Source organism: Euprymna scolopes, chromosome 40 (assembly GCF_053919585.1).
Source record: "Euprymna scolopes isolate OS-2025 chromosome 40, ASM5391958v1, whole genome shotgun sequence".
Lineage (NCBI taxonomy): Eukaryota > Metazoa > Mollusca > Cephalopoda > Sepiida > Sepiolidae > Euprymna > Euprymna scolopes.
The window spans coordinates 3,465,055-3,478,608 of NC_136521.1; positions in this window are offsets into that span (position 1 = coordinate 3,465,055).

Below are 13,554 nucleotides of genomic sequence, written 5' to 3' on the forward strand. Positions count from 1 at the left end.
TAAAAAAGTAACATTGCAACTTTTCTTGAAACAAAAATAGCTAATTATATATATAAACTGTAAAAAAGTAACATTGCAACGTTTCTTGAAACAAAAATAGCTAATTACATATATAAACTGTAAAAAAGTAACATTGCAACTTTTCTTGAAACAAAAATAGCTAATTACATATATGAACTGTAAAAAAGTAACATTGCAACTTTTCTTGAAACAAAAATAGCTAATTACATATATAAACTGTAAAAAAGTAACATTGCAACTTTTCTTGAAACAAAAATAGCTAATTACATATATAAACTGTAAAAAAGTAACATTGCAACTTTTCTTGAAACAAAAATAGCTAATTACATATATAAACTGTAAAAAAGTAACATTGCAACTTTTCTTGAAACAAAAATAGCTAATTACACATATAAACTGTAAAAAAGTAACATAACAACTTTTCCTGAAACAAAAATAGCAAATTATATATATAAACTGTAAAAAAGTAACATTGCAACTTTTCTTAAAACAAAAATAGCTAATTACATATATAAACTGTAAAAAAGTAACATTGCAACTTTTCTTGAAACAAAAATAGCTAATTACATATATAAACTATAAAAAAGTAACATTGTAACTTTTCTTGACACAAATTTGGCTATTTACATATATAAACTGTAAAAAAGTACAATTGCAACTTTTCTTGAAACAAAAATAGCTAATTACATATATAAACTGTAAAAAAGTAACATTGCAACTTTTCTTGAAACAAAAATAGCTAATTACATATATAAACTGTAAAAAAATAATATAAACTTTCATAAAAATTAAACAAACAGTGAAACTTTTCTTGAAAAAAAACTAAAACTAAAAAATATTGAAAATGTTCTTGTGAAAAAAACTATTGAAACTAAATATAAAAAAAAAATTTAAAAATATTGAAACTTTTCTTGTGAAAAAAAAATGAAACTGAATATAAAAATAAAAATAAAAAATATGGAAATTTTTCTGTAAAGTAAATATAAAAAGTTAAATAAAAATCATTGCAACTTTTCTTGAAACTTAATATAAAAAATAAAACTAAAAAAATATTGAACCTCTGCTTAGAAAATGTTTTTCAAAATAAACAATGCAAGACACGCTTATATTTGTACTACACAAATTGGTATGCATGGCTGTCGCTCCATGAAGAAGCCTCTTCTGAAGCCAATGCACAAGAAAGCTCGCAAAAAGTTTGCTGAAGACATGCCAACAAAGCCCATAGACCACTGGAACCATGCCGTATGGTTTAATGAGACGTAAATTAGTCTGTTTTGGTTCCGATGGCCTAAAGCATGTGTTGCGGTGACCAGGTGGGAAGTATAATAAATGTGTCATGCATACAGTCAAGTAGGTTGGTTGGAATGTCATGGTCTGGGGCTGCATGAGTTCTGCAGGTATTGGAGAGTTACATTTCATTAAGGGAAACATGAACTCCAACATGTACTGTCAAATACTGCAGCAGAGCATGATCCTCTTCCTCCAGAAACTGGGTTACAGAGCAGTGTTCCAGCATGACATATTGATATTAAGAAAACTATTTATTTTAATCTCTCTCTCTATATATATATGTATATATACATATATATATATATACATATATATATATATATACATATATATATATATATATATATATATATATATATATATATATATATATATACTGTATAAACAAAACCAAGACTTCAGAAAAGGGGTTGATAGCTACAGTAACTGTATTTCATTTTAAGTTACAATTGTTTGACAATTTGACAATTTCAAGTATTATGGCGTCTGAAAATTTTCACAACTAGCATTTCTTCAGACTTCTTGACTAAAAACACTTTTGACAATAGAACATTTTTTAAAGAAAATTCCCTTAACAGAAGGGCATGTGAAAAAAAAAACATTTACCCTGGACGCATCCTCCGTGAAAAACAGCTAATCATTGAGTTTTTTTGTTTTCACGGAGGATGCCTCCAGGTTAAATGTTTTTTTTTTCACATGCCCCTTTTCCGTTAAGGGAATTTTCTTTAAACAATGTTCTATTGTCAAGAGTGTTTTTATTCAAGAAGTCTTAAGAAATACTGGTTGTGAAAATTTTCAGACGCCATAATGCTTGAAATTGTCGGACTGGTATGGAAACAATTGTAACTTAAAATACAGTTTCTGTTGCTATCAACACCTTTTTTGAAATCTTGGTTTTGTTTATACAGTATATATATATATATATATATATATATATATATATATATATACTTTCAGTCGAATTAAAGTCGGTCAATTTAGCTCTTATGCATAGATCATCGTATAACGATTACATCACTGTCTGACAGACGTAAAGAACATTTAAAATTAAAATGTTTAAATTCAACGTTATTTCACGCGGTTAATGGTAGCCGAATAGATACGGTCTTTGTTAATCGAGCCAGCGATGTCTCATTTTGCCGAGTTCGAATCGTTCGACTGGTGTTAATCGTGACACTCTGCACTGAAGATTCCCGAAAGGATGAAACACTTGTGTCTGTAGGTATTTAATTATTATAGTAAAAAAATAATTATATATATATATATATATATATATATATATATATATATATATATATATATATATATATATATGGAGTTATTCATGTTACGGAGTCAATCCCGGAAATGTTCGAAGCAGTTTACCATATAAAAATCATTTTATTTCATATACAGTTTTCTGAAGAGTTGGTTTATAGTTTGGGGGGGAAGTACCAGTTTTTATGGAGTCAGTCTTGTAATGGCTGAAGAAGGTAACGATATAACATTTTCTTACTTCATATATATTTTTGGAAGATAGAGTGGTTAATTACTTTATTAAAATTACTTTATTATATGCTAGCATTTCAGCCCGGCGTTACTCGGGTGTTTGGATGTGTATGCTGAGCAAAAAAAAAAAAGTGGTAGTAGGAAGGCAGGCTCGAACCTGTACCGTGAAAGAGGAAAAGAACGGGGAAAAAAACTGTCGTCCTTGCTGTTTCGACCACCGCCAAATCGGAAGTTACTTATGTTTAAATTAAGGCTAGACAATCGAAAGGAGAGGGTAACTTTCAAAAATATCGGCGAAAAAAAGCACCCCGATCCTGTAGAAAGGTGCCTAGTTGAAGGTGAAGATATTAATGTTTTTGGCCAATTTTTCGATATTTGTTGTCGGAAAGGTCGAACTTCAAAACGCTGTTGATCTAGGTGAAATCCGCCGCATCTGTCGAAAGTTTTAGGCAGACATGCAAACATACATACATACATACATAAATTTATATATTGGTAACTAACAATTTTTGACCCGAACCGATTAAAATGCTTGCCCTATCTCTGAATACACTTCATTTAAAATTTCAAATGTTCAGACCAGAAATTGTCTGAGTAATTTGATAGAGATCACAGAGGTCATTTTTTTTTAACTTTGACTCCTATTATGACCCCTTAACATTTATTATTTTGGGCTCAAATCAAGTTACTAAGTTAGATCCATGTCCAAGGAACCTATATCTGAAATTTCAAGTGTAAATACCCCAAATTGTCGGAGGAGTTTGGTAGAGATCTCAAAGGTTAAATCGTTGAACTTTGAGCTATTAATAGCCAAATTTCTGGCTGACAATGAATTACGCAGATTTTCCCAAATCTGAGTACCCTTTATATGAACTTTCGAGTCTGTAGACTAAAAATTGACAGAGTTATTGCGTAGTGAAATGTACACACACAGTCACACACACACAGCCACGTTCACTTTTATTTATATACTAGCATGGGTGCCCGGCGTTGCCCGAGTATTTGGAAATGTATGTTAAGCAAAAAAAAAGTGGTCAATTTTTTTAACCTTGACCCCTTAAAATTTATTGTTTTCGGCTCTAATTGAGTTATTAAGTTATATCCATGTCAAATGAACCTATATCTAAAATTTCAAGTGTTCAGACCGAAAATTGTCGGAGAAGTTTGGTAGAGTTCTCAAAGGTCAAATCGTAAAACTTTGACCCCTTAATAGCCTAATTTCTGGCGGAAAACCAATCACATCGATTTTCCCAAATCTCAGTACCCTGTATATCAAATTTCGAGTCTGTAGACTAAAAATTGACACAGTTATTGCATAGGACAATGTACACACACAGACACACAGATACACAGACAGACACTTTCACTTATATATATATATATATATATATATATATATATATACAACATGTTATAAAGTCAGTCCGGAAGTTGTTGAAGCATTTTACGGTATAAAAAAAACTTTATCTCATATTGTATTGGAGTCGGAAAGGGTGAAAATAGGAACACGACGACTTGGTGAAAATAAGAAGAACATTTATATCAAGCAAGGGTTAAGTGTACAGAAAAGGTTATTAAGTCCGTGGGGAATCGTCTCCGTACGACATCCGGGATAGCTCTTATTTAACGGTCTAGACTTGCTGGTTATATGCCTAATGTTCCGGGGGATAAAATATTTCTTCCTTTTTGGATCGATGATAAGGGATTCAGTAACCTTTCTCTTCCTTGTTGATCGGCGCTGTTCTTGGTTTGCTTGGGGGGTCGATATCGAACATATATAACGTATCGCTAGCTTCTTTCTTGACTTGAGATGTGTCTTTGCCATCGTCACGACAACGTGCTTCTTGTGAGTGGTGGTAGGGCCCAGAACGATGTAGGTAGTGGTTCCAATTCTTTAGTCAGTTGTTCCCTATTCCCAAAACGATGTATTGTTTCCGTATGTTTTAAAGAAAACTTTTTCTCCTGGGTTATACTTTTTTGCGGGAACGGTAGTGGTCCTAGCAGAATTTGCTTGTTTTGGCGGTAGTTTTTCTTACACTAGTCGTATTTTTCGCACAAACATCGTCTCTGCAGGAGACTTGCTTCAGAGGTATTTGGGTTTGGTGTGATCCTGTAAACCTGTAAGAACTGTTGTACGGCCTTATCTGAAGGTGTTCCAGAAGCTTTCTTCAGTGCTCTTTTTAACGTGTTTATGAAACTTTCTGCCTGTTTATTAGATCCTGGATGATATGGAGGTAGAGTTATGTGTTTTATTTGAAAACTGTCGCAGAATTCTTTAAAGTCAGTTGATGTGAACTGTGTCCCGTTGTCACTGACTAAGCAATCGACAAAGCCAAATCGGACAAATAGTTCATAGAGGAAAGAGATAGTGACCCCTGTGGTGGGTCTCTTACACCTGAGTACTTCTGGCCATTTTGAATAGCAACAACCTATAATCAAGTAGTAGACATCCTCCACTAGTCCTGCGAAATCTACATGTATTCTCGACCAAGGTTGGTCTGTCTTTGGCCATGGTTTTAGGTCATTGGTGGTGCTTTAGCTGCCAGAGAACAACCCTTGCAAGAATCCACTAAATTTCAGATGTATAAATAAATATTTGTCCAGTATACATAACTCTGCATAAGGCTTTTCATCCTATTCTTTCCTGGATGACTTGTGTGAAAATCTCTTAGTGTTCGTTTCTGTAAAGTCTTGAGTATAACCACCCTTTCACTATATACTAGTACGTTGTCACGCAAGGAGAAAATGTCCGCTATCTGTCGATGTTTTTCCATGATCTTCTGTTTTGTGGAGCAAAGAAATTCGCCTTCTTGGGCTTCGCATTTTATTTCATGTAGGGTAACTGGTATTACTTTAATCAAGTCAAGCATCAGATTCTTTATCTCGCTGTCCTTTTTTAAAGAAGCGATCACGGCGTCTTCTAGTGGTTCGCTTGTACTTAACCTCGACAATCCGTCAGCATGACGAATTTTTTGTGAGGGGAGGTATTCTAATTTAAATTTATAGTTAAGTAAGATCGTATCCCATCTCAGCAATCTCTTTTCTGTATACATAGGTAGTCCTTTCTTTGATCCGAAGATAGTTAGGAGCGGTTTATGGTCAGTTTGCAAATTGAAAAATCTTCCATACAAATAACAATGGTACTTTGTTACTGCGAATATTATTGCGACCTGCGAGCAATTTTTTCCGAAGGTAATAAAGTTCGTGCCACCGGTTTCTTGCTTCCATCTGGCATTCTGTGTAGGATGCAAGCGCCAGTGCGACGAAAGCTGCGTCATTGGCAACTATGATATCTAATTCTGGATTGTAATGTGTAAGAGATAGGTCGGACGTCAGTGCAGTTTTAATTTTGTTGAATACCTCCTGGCATTCAGATATCTATTCCCAAGTACTGTCTTTCTTCAAAAGTTTGTTTAGTGGGGCCCGAAGATTATGCATGTTGGGAATAAATGACTGGTAATAGTTGGCCAGTCCTAGAAAGCTTTGTAGTTCGGTGACGTTCCCGGGAGTTGGCATGTTCTTTATTTCAGATGTCCTGTCAGGATCTGTACTGCTTTCTTCTTTGTCAATTATGTATCCTAGGTATTTAATTTCTTCTAGGAAAAAATCGCACTTTCCTTCCTTGACTTTGAAACCGAAATCCTGTATCCGTGAAAATACTTTTTGCATGTGCTCTCTATGTTGTTGCTTGGATTTGCTGATGATAATTATATCGTCCAAATTTGCAGTTGAGGAATCGACTCCGTCTAGCATAGTATCCATTATTTCTTGAAAAATCGCTGGAGCGACCTTGACCCGAAATGCTAGTCTCTCAAATTTTTATAAACCCCTGTAGGTATTTATGCAAAGTAGCTTTGAGCTATTTTCCTTAACCGGAATCTAAATGAATGCCTCACTGATCTTACCTCCGTTCAGTTTCGCGAAAATCTCCTCGGGACTAGGCAGTGGGTAATGGTAGTCTTTCAAGGCGGCGTTTAGCCAATAGCCCAGTAGAAAAATCAGCGCAAACGCGGATTTCTTTCGATTTATTTTTGTCTGAATTCCACTTTTGATAAGATGCCGGTCTTGACTAGTCTGTCAAGTTCCTCATTGATTTTCTCTAGCGTTCCTTTTTTCATAAAAACTGGTTCTGTATTGGTTTCAGTTCCAATTTGGTTGTTGCTGTAAAAATTTCAGGAAGAAGCTTTTGTTTTCCTGTAGAAAACGATTCTACTTTATGGCAAAAAGTGTTGTTCGGTACATCCCACTGATTGAATTCCTGAAACCAGTCGGTCCCAAATAAATTTTCTGTGTTCTTGAGCACAAATAATTTCATTTTTTTTTTTTTCGTTGTACCATTAAAAGTGACATTTGTAGTGAGTTCTCCTTCAAAATTTATTTTTTCTCCAGTTACCGTTTTTGCTGACTTGCCTGTTTTATGCATAGTCGGTCTATTTAAATTTCTCCACGTCTGTAAATTTATTATCGGTAAGTCCGACCCTGAGTCTTATTGCAATTTAACTTCTTTGTCTAAAATTCTAACTATAACGTATTTTTTTCATCTTTCTTATTCATTCTCGTCTGTTGAACCCGAATCTTATTTTTCGTCTGCCGTTTGCAGTGTGAGCTTTTGTGTCCTAGTTTCTTGCAATTAAAACATTCTTTGGTACGAAAAAGGCAATCCTTTGATCAATGCAAGTTTCCGCAGCGAAAACAGGGATTGAAGGCTTCTGGGTACCTTGTCTTTCGTGCTTGAGTGGAAGATAGCGTCTAGTTTCCGTTTTGTTTTTTGGAGAATACCCCTTAGTTCTTCTCTGTATGTTCTTCATATGTGCAATACCAGCCTCTTCGATGTTCTTTGAGTCCTTCTTGATACTAATGATCCTTTGACAATCTTCCGCCAGCTTTTGTACAGTTAAGCCTGGTTCACTTTCCAGTTTTGACAAAACTCTTCGACGGATCTCAGAGTCTCTTGTCGAAGTTAACCCCTGGACAAATATGAGGCACTTGTAATCATTGGCACACAATTCTGACAATTTTAAATGGTCACGGCGTTTGTTGACAATCGAGGCGTCTTTTTTGTAAGGTTCAAGCATTTCCACCGTCTGTGAAACAACGACGTCTGCGAACTAAATAGTTCAGTTAGTCATTTAACGGTTTCTGTAAACGTCAGATCGCTAGTATTTTTGGCAAGATATAGTCGACGAATTTGTCGTGTTCCGTAGCCCCTAATTTGCTGAGTAGCAAACGGACTTTTCTTTTTTTGGGGGGGGGGGAGCTGCCCAATTTTCACAGTCGATATTGTACAGATCTTCATACCCTGTAAAATACGTTTCAAATGTTTAAACAAAATAAATGGTGAGGGAAAAGAAATAAGAAAAAAAAATTTCAAATCATCAAAAAAAACAAATGGCTTCCCAGCGCGTAAAAAGAATATTTGCCTTGTTATCACACTGTCTCTATTTCTTTCCCTCCTCTCGGTAAACAATAACCACTTTGTCATAAAACAAAAATTCATTTCACAAATTTTCAGTAAAACAACAAAAAATCTTCCAACATAAAGTCCATGTGTAATTTGCATAAGCAATTGGGTCGGCACGTTCTACGACAAATTAAAACAATATTACTTTTTTTTCTTTTTTTTTTTACCAAGCGTGAAAAAAGAAATTCTGCTTACAATTTCTTTGAGTAGATAAATTTAAGTGTTGTAGACTTCTTTTTTTACACTGCCATTTTCCGTCGTTGAACTATGGTGGTTTTGTGTGGTAACTTATAAAGTTTGCAATTGACCATTTCGTACGTTTGAAAGTAGAAAGGTTTTGCTCGTTAGTTCTTTTTAAATTTATTTTTCTTTTTTTTTTTGTTTTTTACATTCTTGTTGCTATTGCAGTGGAGTCGGAAAGGGTGAAAGCAGGAACACGACGACTTGGTGAAAATAAGAACATTTATATCAAGCAAGGGTTAGTGGTACAGAAAAGGTTAGTAAGTCCGTGAGGAGTCTTCTTGCTGGTTATATGCATAATGGACAAATTCATCTTAGCAGTTATACGACATCCGGGATAGCTCTCATTGAGCGGTCTAGACTTGTTGGTTATATGTCTAATATTCCGGGAAAAGGGCGTTAATATTTCTTCCTTTTTGGATCGATGATAAGGGGTTCGGTAACCTTTCTCTTCCTTGTCGATCGGCGCTGTTCTTGGTTTGCTTGGGGGGGGTCGATATCGAAAATATCATAGTGGTACAGAAAGGGTTAGTATGTCCGTGGGGAGTCATCTCTGTACGATATCCGGGATAGCTCTCATTGAGCGGTCTAGACTTGCTAGTTTTATGCCTCATATTCCGGGAAAAGGGCGTTAATATTTCTCCCTTTTTTGGATCGATGATAAGGGGTTCGGTAACCTTTCTCTTCCTTGTCGATCGGCGCTGTTCTTGGTTTGCTTGGGGGGGGTCGATATCGAAAATATCATAGTGGTACAGAAAGGGTTAGTATGTCCGTGGGGGGTCGTCTCTGTACGACATCCGGGATAGCTCTCATTGAGCGGTCTAGACTTGTCTAGTTATATGCCTCATATTCCGGGAAAAATGCGTTAATATTTCTTCCTTTTTGGATCGATGATAAGGGGTTCGGTAACCTTTCTCTTCCTTGTCGATCGGCGCTGTTCTTGGTTTGCTTGGGGGGGTCGATATCGAAAATATCATAGTGGTACAGAAAGGGTTAGTATGTCCGTGGGGGGTCGTCTCTGTACGACATCCGGGATAGCTCTCATTGAGCGGTCTAGACTTGCTGGTTATATGCCTCATATTCCGGGAAAAGGGCGTTAATATTTCTTCCTTTTTGGATCGATGATAAGGGGTTCGGTAACCTTTCTCTTCCTTGTCGATCGGCGCTGTTCTTGGTTTGCTTGGGGGGGTCGATATCGAAAATATCATAGTGGTACAGAAAGGGTTAGTATGTCCGTGGGGAGTCGTCTCTGTACGACATCCGGGATAGCTCTCATTGAGCGGTCTAGACTTGCTAGTTTTATGCCTCATATTCCGGGAAAAGGGCGTTAATATTTCTTCCTTTTTGGATCGATGATAAGGGGTTCGGTAACCTTTCTCTTCCTTGTCGATCGGCGCTTTTCTTGGTTTGCTTGGGAGGGGGGTCGATATCGAAAATATCATAGTGGTACAGAAAGGGTTAGTATGTCCGTGGGGAGTCGTCTCTGTACGACATCCGGGATAGCTCTCATTGAGCGGTCTAGACTTGCTAGTTATATGCCTCATATTCCGGGAAAAGGGCGTTAATATTTCTTCCTTTTTGGATCGATGATAAGGGGTTCGGTAACCTTTCTCTTCCTTATCGATCGGCGCTTTTCTTGGTTTGCTTGGGAGGGGGGTCGATATCGAAAATATCATAGTGGTACAGAAAGGGTTAGTATGTCCGTGGGGAGTCGTCTCTGTACGACATCCGGGATAGCTCTCATTGAGCGGTCTGGACTTGCTAGTTATATGCCTCATATTCCGGGAAAAGGGCGTTAATATTTCTTCCTTTTTGGATCGATGATAAGGGGTTCGGTAACCTTTCTCTTCCTTGTAGATCGGCGCTGTTCTTGGTTTGCTTGGGAGGGGGGTCGATATCGAAAATTATCATAGTGGTACAGAAAGGGTTAGTAAGTCCGTGGGGGGGTCGTCTCTGTACGACATCCGGGATAGCTCTCATTGAGCGGTCCTGACTTGCTAGTTATATGCCTCATATTCCGGGAAAAGGGCGTTAATATTTCTTCCTTTTTGGATCGATGATAAGGGGTTCGGTAACCTTTCTCTTCCTTGTCGATTGGCGCTGTTCTTGGTTTGCTTGGGGGGGTCGATATCGAAAATATCATAGTGGTACAGAAAGGGTTAGTATGTCCGTGGGGGGTCGTCTCTGTACGACATCCGGGATAGCTCTCATTGAGCGGTCTAGACTTGCTAGTTATATGCCTCATATTCCGGGAAAAGGGCGTTAATATTTCTTCCTTTTTGGATCGATGATAAGGGGTTCGGTAACCTTTCTCTTCCTTGTCGATCGGCGCTGTTCTTGGTTTGCTTGGGGGGGGGTCGATATCGAAAATATCATAGTGGTACAGAAAGGGTTAGTATGTCCGTGGGGGGGTCGTCTCTGTACGACATCCGGGACAGCTCTCATTGAGCGGTCTAGACTTGCTGGTTATATGCCTCATATTCCGGGAAAAGGCCGTTAATATTTCTTCCTTTTTGGATCGATGATAAGGGGTTCGGTAACCTTTCTCTTCCTTGTCGATCGGCGCTGTTCTTGGTTTGCTTGGGGGGGTCGATATCGAAAATATAATAGTGGTACAGAAAGGGTTAGTATGTCCGTGGAGAGTAGTCTCTGTACGACATCCGGGATAGCTCTCATTGAGCGGTCTAGACTTGCTAGTTATATGCCTCATATTCCGGGAAAAGGGCGTTAATATTTCTTCCTTTTTCGGTCGATGATAAGGGATTCAGTAAGCTTTCTCTTCCCTGTCGATTTGTGCTGTTCTTGGTTTGCTTGGGGGGTCGATATCGAAAATATCATAGTGGTACAGAAAGGGTTAGTAAGTCCGTGGGGGGGTCGTCTCTGTACGACATCCGGGATAGCTCTCATTGATCGGCCTAGACTTGCTGGTTATATGCCTAATGGCCAAGTCCATCTTAGCAATTATAAGGGTGGGTATGTCCCCACAACGCATATATATTTTTTGAAGAACGAGGCATTTACGGTATTAAATAGCAAAAGGTGTAAAAAAAAAAAAATTTAATATTTATGAGTTCTTTTCTATACGAGTCTCATTTTTGCTTCACTTGTTTTCTAATATATCTCCTTGCCAGTAATTACATAAACAAGAAAGCAGCTTAATACACAAGATGGTGCTCATCCAACACCTGACCGAAAGCTGTTTCGTTGTTTCCTGCCAGTTTATGGTAAGCATCCGGGAAAGTAGCCAGTAAAACTTACTTGATTAGCCAATCACTATTCAGCATTCACCAAAGAATTTTTTCTTTACTGAGAAAAATAACTTCATTTATACTAATATTAAAAATTTTAATGTTTTCGATCATAGTTGTTTCTATGAAACAACATTGTTTTTTCCCGACACAAATAAAAGTTCATTTTTTTGTCAAAACCACGAAACTCCATATATACTTTCCATAATTAAGAAAGGAAATATTTTGATTTTCTTTCATAGTTGTTTTCATGTCAGCTCTAAAGATGTTATAGTCCGAAGTTAAGAAGAAATATTTCAAGTTTAAAAAGAAAAAAAAGAGAGGCAAAAAGAAAAAAATTAAATTATTATTTTTTTTTTTACGTTAATAAAATTTTTGCATCTTAATGTGTTCTAAAAACAGTTTCCATATTTTTGCTTTTGTTTTCATATTTCATGAGCAATATTTCTTGCTGTAAATAGCGCTAGTAATTCCAACACCTGTGGGAGAGGTGCGACTGCACTTCAACTGCTAGCCGAGTGCCTAGAAGATATACACGCTTTCCTATCTTTGTATATTATGTTAATACACTTGTTCCTTAACCGAACCTCGACTTGATTGTTCTTATTTTCACTGTTCTTCCACGACACAACAGATTGGCGACAAGGAATCAAAACTACCATCACTGCAGAGAATCACAAAAAGTTATTGAAATAAAGATTCGTAAAATCTTTACGGCAGAACACCTTCGTCATTTCAACAGATATTTGAATACGCAAGGATTAACAGCGAATTAATTACTACAATAGTAATTTGGCAACGGGAAAAACTTTCTACCAAAATCTACAGCGAAAACGCAAATGTTGTCAATTATTTAATAATTGAACACACTTGCTAAGTGTTTTAGAAAGGGAAAAGGGTTCATTTCTTTCTTCGCCAAAAGCCATTTTTTCTATGGTAAGAATTTTCTCCTGCAAAATTAAATGCCCAAAACCAACTAGCAAATACCGTGTAAGCTTATCGTTATTTCGATAACATCTGGGATTTTAAAAAAAACACGCTTGACTTTGTCAAGAGAAAAAGAGACATACCGTGAAAAATAATTATTCGCGTACGTCATTTGTGCTTAGCAAACACGTAAAGAATCAAGTCATTTTTTGCAAAAGGCAAAGAAGGTAAAAAAAAAAAACTAAAAGTTTCTCGTGCGAATTCGTCGGCTATTTTAAGCGACGGATTTTATTTTTGCTACGTAAAAACGCATGTATATAAAAAATGTTAAACAAATGTTATTTCGCTGGATTGTTTCTAGTAAGAATAGAAATATAGCGTTCAACAACTTAAGTTATAAAAGAATTGCTAAACTGTTGTTCTTCAAACAAAAGAATTGGAAAAGAAAAATTGGATTATTTTTTTTTTTTTACTGAGGAATATTTCATTAATACAAGCGTAAATTGTAAACTGAATTCGTATGATGGATGCGAAATTCAAAAGTTCACTGTTGGAATTGTTCCAATTCCAGGTAGAGCAAAATCTCACGTTGCAAAAGCAGTAAATTCAACGAGTAGGAAGAGAAGAGACATTTAAACAAGCATTTGAAGAAAAATGCTTCAACAACACAAACGATTCGAGGAAATATTGATGAAAACACAGGAGGAACAAAGAAAAATTCTGGAGACGCAGAAAGCAGACGATAATCATAACGCATTTTCTCAAAGAACTGTGTGGGTCGCTATTGAAAATTTCAATTATAATCCAGAAGATGATGTCACTTTCGTCCAGTACCATAGACGATATGCGGATATTTTTATATCGGGTTGTAGTACCTGA